This window comes from Dermacentor silvarum, unplaced genomic scaffold (assembly GCF_013339745.2).
Source record: "Dermacentor silvarum isolate Dsil-2018 unplaced genomic scaffold, BIME_Dsil_1.4 Seq1083, whole genome shotgun sequence".
NCBI lineage: Eukaryota > Metazoa > Arthropoda > Arachnida > Ixodida > Ixodidae > Dermacentor > Dermacentor silvarum.
Genome location: NW_023605545.1, coordinates 204,605 through 210,738, shown reverse-complemented (window position 1 = coordinate 210,738; position 6,134 = coordinate 204,605). Strand labels below are relative to the sequence as shown.

The following is a 6,134-nucleotide window of genomic DNA, read 5'->3' as shown; positions in this document are numbered from 1 at the left end:
AGGAGGATTGAATCTGCAACAAGAACGCAGGCAAATAATCCCCTGTGGCACCAGCACCGAAAAGGCAGGGTGACGGCATCAATTTTCAAAGATGTGTGTCGGTCCAAGCGAGTGCAGTGCACGACACTGCTGAATAAGATATTCAGCACGCGGCCATTAAACGTGCCTGCTGTTCTGTACGGTGTCACAAATGAGCCTGTGGCCAAAGAGCGGCTACTTGAACACCTACAGACAATGCATTCTAATGCACGCATTGAAGCATGTGGACTAATGATAAACCCAAATTATCCACTCCTTGGCTGTAGCCCTGATGAAATTTTCCGATGTGATTGCCATGACCCTGCACTGGTTGAAGTTAAGTGCCTTTTTTGCTTAAGAGATTGCAGTCCCGAAGACTTGGTAGCTGAAGGTCAGAAGAGGAAGGGGTTCTGCCTTACAGCCAATGGGACATTGAAAGTCATCCCTACTACTACCAGGTGCAAGCTCAGCTTCATCTAAACCTGGACAACATCACAAAGTGCTACTTCTACATTCACGTTGATGGGGGCGGGCATCTGGTAGTAGTAGAAAGAGATGAGAGTTTTATGCAGACGCACAAAGAGAGCTTGAAAATTTTTCTAAAGGACATTGTAATGCCCTAGAATAATTCTTGGCAATTCTGTGTAGAACTATACGCACTCAGAATCTATTCCACTAGGAGCATAATATAAACATGGCTTGTGCAGTTTATGTTTGGAAGCTTTTTACATGTATTCAAAAACATCCAAATGTATAATTTTTTGTACTTTGAAAACATTGGAAAGGCACTAAGGAGGAATGTTACACTGAATTCATAAATTACATTGGTGTAATGCCAAAATATTAAAAAATATAAATTATGGGGTTTTACGTGCCAAAACCAGTTCTGATTATGAGGCACGCTGTAGTGGGGGACTCCAGAAGTTTGGACCACCTGGGGTTCTTTAACGTGCACCTAAATCTAAGTACATGGGTGTTTTCGCATTTCGCACCCATCGAAATGCGGCCGCCGTGGCCGGAATTCGATCCTGCGACCTCGTGCTCAGCAGCCCAACACCATAGCCACTGAGCAACCACGGCGGGTGATGCCAAAATATTATTTTGGCCATGAGCACGGTCTTGGTCAGCTGGAAAAGATACAGAAATGAAACATGGGCTTTCTGTGCTAGCTCCTCATGTTAAATGACTGCATCTGCTTTGGACACAAATGTACACAAATGCTACACTTCCTTATAAAGGAACGAAAGACCAAACTTAGTGAATTCTGATAACATATCAGATGAAACTAATTTAATGTTCCTCTTTAGTGTCTTTTATTAGCAAAGTTGTGTAATGCTGCTTGTGATACGGTATGTTCACCATTCAGTACAATTTTCTGCTGTCTGTTACCATTAGAATTGCGAATTTTAATTTTGAACTCAATGAAGCATGTGATACAGTGTTCAATCAATGAAGCATGTGATACAGTGTTCTACTGTCATTGATAAGTCGAGAATGCAGAAAGGTCTCCTCGAAAAAAAATTGTGATGCACCTGCCTTTCATGCGTGTGTGTACCACCACCATTGAGATAGATGCACAGTGAAAGACTGAATGGCCCCCTTATCCTCTCAGTGTTAGCATTCACACTCGGAACAAAAAGCTTCCTCGGTAAGGAAACACCAGAGCAAGGCAGAAAGTGCAGACATGGACAAAAAATGGCAAGGAAAGTGAGAACACGGCGAAGACGATTCGGTGCCGCAAGTATATCAATCGGCTTTGAAAGTCCACTGTATTCTTGACTTGTCAAACTGAAACGTGTGATACTGCTATATATTTAGTTTAGCCTTTTAGTGTCCATTTTAGTGGTTATGAATTTTTGTCTAGTGCACAGTACGGGTGTAATTTTGTGCACCATGTTTGCCAACACAGTTACTTCTACTTTTCGTGTTTCATTATCAATGAAGCATGATATGTGTTCTAGTCAACGAAATGTGATATTTTACCAGTTTAATTACTGCTCCATATTTTATACAAGTGCCATTCAACCTTTTTTTTCTGAAAACTTTAGCACCTATGAATCTGAGTGCAACAATGAGTCATACACATTATTTCAACCGATATGTTCGTGAGCTCGCTTGGTGCTGGTAATTTTATAAGTGCCATAGAACAATACTTGTATTTTTAGCAATCGTATTATGTGTGTGATATGTTAAGCAAGTGCAAATTTACCAACTGGTATTTCAGAAAGTTGTGTTGAGAATGTCACAGTCCTTTTTGCATGCATAATATAGCCAACACTGTGGAGTCATGCATCATAACTGGAGACCAGAACTTTAGGCAAAATGGTTATTTTTTTTCCTCACATACTTATCGTGCCTATTTAACATTAAGCATGAACTATGGGACTAGAAACATGTTAGGGGCACTTTTATTGTGCCTATAAATGCCTATTTCGATCTTGGTGCAAATATTGGATTTTCCGAGTCTAAAAATGCCCTTTCCCACTTTAGTCCTAGCCGTAGTTTGTTTATAATGTTATGGAGGCTCCGGATTGACTTTTACAACCTGGGATTCTTTAACGTACACCCAATGCATAGTACATGGCAGTGTTTGCATTTCGTCCCAATTAAAATGTGGCTGCCGTGGCTAGGATTTGATCCCGCGACCTCGTGCTTAGCAGTGCAACACCAAAGCTACTAAGCAACTGCAGCGTGTTTATAATGTTATCACTTTCTGGTGAACTTAACTGAAAACAGCCATTTATAACCACGAACACTTTGCGATTGTAATGGCTGTATTCGCAACCATCCCCAATGGATATGTTGCTAATACAGTTAGTTTAAATCTTCAATTTCTCTGGTTTTTGGTACTGAAAGAACTGGCGAATATTGTGCCACTCCTGATGACATCAAATCGTCAAACATTTGAAAGTACTAGTATGCACTGCGAAGTTTCGTGAATGTTGAGAATTCCTTTTCTGCTACACTCTAATACTCAGTGAAGAAAGACTGAATGTGAAACCCAAGAATCTTGAGATGGTGCTTGTTAGTGCTTTCACAAGTGTTCCTATGGCATCTTAAATTGTGCTAAATTTCTGTGATATCTTGCAACCTACGCCTTTTTTCATGATCTCTGTTATGCACTATACCTGCAATAAAGCGTTTTTTAGTACACATGGTGTCTCGTGGGCAAACACTGAAAATTGACTGTGAAATCCACTTGTTTGGTTATTTCTATGTGTTAGCAGTTTGTTTTAAGCACACAGCTAGTAACACTACGCTTTGTAAGAATCAATCGGCTAAGCAAGAAAGATTCATGGTACAAGCTGGTGCATACATGCGATCTCTGCATCATTATGTGCCCATATGCTAACATGCACTAAAGCTAGAAAATAATGGTAAAATAGTTAGCAGCGTCACAGGGCACACTTTCTTCAAGAGCAATCGGAATTTTGTATAGCCATATCGCTCACCTCTTTTTGACAGTGGTGGGCAAAGATTTGTAAGCCCAGCAACTACAGTTGTGATTTCGTCGTAAACATCCACTAATGTGTAGGGAACAGTCCCAGTCATTATGCGCCATTTCTTGAGATGACCAATGGCTCTCTCAACAATAATTCGTGTTGAGGAAATTCTCCTTGAGGTTGTGACCTCTTGTCCAGGGAGCTGCACCCGGTTCTTTGTGAAGCTTGGTGTTATCAGCTGAACATCTTTTTCATAGAATTCCTCGAACAGGAGAAAGCCACGATCAGCCAGAACCTGGTCGCCACTTTGTAGGTGGTCCATAAATCCTGTGCCGAAGAGAAAACTGGCTGAGTTACTGAAAGCATTGCACTAATATAATAATATTGGGTATGGACAGCTCACCAGATGATAACGTCAACTCCTTATCAGAAACTCTTCCTCCATAGGTCTTGGATAAAAACATTACTGCACCATGCGGGTTTACAGCAACGAGGTACTTCAACGTACTATTTTGTTTATAGTTGCTCCACACAACTTGTTGACAGTCCTGGTTTAAAGGCCTGCAAAGTTTAGGAAAATGAATCATTTGCATCCTAACTTATACTGACTACAATTCTCTTGGTTGCAATTCATAGGTAGTTAAACAAGTGATAAATGACAGGTGCTTCAGTTGTGAAGAATAACCTGTGAATGTAAAAAATTAAGCAGCTTGCCTAGCAACAGTCACTTCTGTGCAGTCAATGATGGCACGGAGCTTTGGAAAGTTCTTGCGTTCCTTTTCTGTCAACCAGCTGTGGCACACCTGAGGACTTGGAAACACTATAACTGCTTTGCACAAGTGGTGAACAGCAGCCAACAGAAACCTAAAGCTCTGGCTGATAGTCTTCGGCGTGACGTCAAACCTGTATGCCAAGTCCTTAAATGCAAGGTTCAGACGAAGTTTCATCAGGAAAGAAAGCAGCTGCATCTCGTGAGGGAACTTGTGTTGTGCAGAGGGAAGAACTGGAACAATGCTGGCTAGTATGGTGAAGAAAACTGCCTTAGATAACCCTGCAAAAAAATTCTATGAATAGGAAATTGCATGCTGTGTAAGGTGTATAAGACCTCCATTTATACATGCCTGTGTAAAAATGCACTTCAGCATTGCTCATAGATGTCACAAGTTTTCCTTGGTGCTTGTTTGCTGCAATAGGGGAGCCACCCTGTTTTAGCTTCTGTATTTCATCCTCGAGCAGCTGCACTTTTGCTTTCATAGTAGCGCAAAAATGACATCTTGTGCTTTCACTGAAAAAAGAAAAAGTATCTACAAGTCCTTACATTTAAACTACCGCTTCAGTAGATCGTCACGAAGCAGTAAGATCTTACGTGCGTGCAGCTACCGCTTCGTCGAATGACGTTCCCGACGCGTCATTTTCTTCCACTGGTGCGATGTCCCCGTCTTCGGAAACACTGGCTCCTTGTGTGTCGTTGCAGTTAAAATCAGCTACCGCTTCGTCGAAAGACGTTCCCGACGCGTCATTTTCTTCCACTGGTGCGATGTCCTCGTCTTCGGAAACACTGGCTCCTTGCGTGTTGTTGCAGTTAAAATCAGTTAACGCTTCGTCGAAAGACGTTCCCGACGCGTCATTTTCTTCCACTGGTGCGATGTCCTCGTCTTCGGAAACACTGGCTCCTTGTGTGTCATTGCAGTTAGAATCACTGACTACTGCTGTGTCCCTAGATTCTTCGGCGGTACCGCTAGCGTGATATCCTGCGGCCGTTGGCTGCTGTGTCACACATGTCACAGGATGAATGCCAGCCCCGGCTGCATGTTGCACTGCGGCCGTGCGTTTTTCCGTTAAAGCCGTGTGCCTGTGGTATCTGCGTAGACAGTGAGATTGTGGTTGTGCCGATGAAAGAACTATATACCTAAATACCTTTCACGCTTCCGTCTTGACGCCTCAGTTGCTCTCTCGTCGTGCCAAAATATCGATGGCACGTAGTCAACATGGTGTGGATCTTTGCTAGGTGCGCCTGTACGCAAGTTAAATACCGAATATGTAAGACACTGATAAATCATACATGCAAGAACTACGGCAGATATCACCCACCTGTGACGAAGTGGTCTTGGCATACTCTGGCTCCGACGCTTGGTATCCAGAGGCTACCACTCACCGTGGCTCTCCTTACTGCCACAACCCACTTCATTTTTCTTTCTTCGCTCCAGGGGAACCTGAACATCTTTTTCCCTTTCGTACTCGAACTTGAGCAACCGACAGCTGCACAACCAACCATGATTGCGCTAGCGATAAGATATGTAACGAGATCGAACGAAAAAAATGTGTCTCAGCTCCAACAAAGTCGCTGGCGAAACGGCGCGTCGCGGATGCCTTGAACCGGAAGTCGATGCAGACGGCGAATCCCATGAGCCTTTACGAGTTTACGCCTCACCTATTGAATTGGTTCATCTTGAAACATGTGGGTAACAGCGCAAACAGACGACCACAAGAATGGAGACACGTACACACAAGCGCTCACTAACAACTGGTTTCATTGGCATGGATAGCACACCTTATAAATGCCAGAGTGAAGCAAGGGAAATATAGGAGAAAACATATCAAGGGTGAGAGCAAGCCAATAACGCAAGCGCAATAAAAGCCAACCAATCGCAACAAAACGCAATCAATTATTTT

The 6,134-nt window shown here is 42.8% G+C and overlaps 1 long non-coding RNA gene across 1 annotated transcript; it reads right to left on the bottom strand.

The window, feature by feature from the left end:
• Positions 1 to 5,163: 5,163 nt before the first annotated feature.
• On the bottom strand, positions 5,164 to 5,854 carry LOC125941693 (uncharacterized). The gene is made up of 3 exons (XR_007464552.1): positions 5,553 to 5,854; positions 5,379 to 5,475; positions 5,164 to 5,322 (listed from the first exon to the last, which is right to left on the bottom strand). It is a non-coding gene; the product is annotated as an uncharacterized LOC125941693 (long non-coding RNA).
• Positions 5,855 to 6,134: the final 280 nt, after the last annotated feature.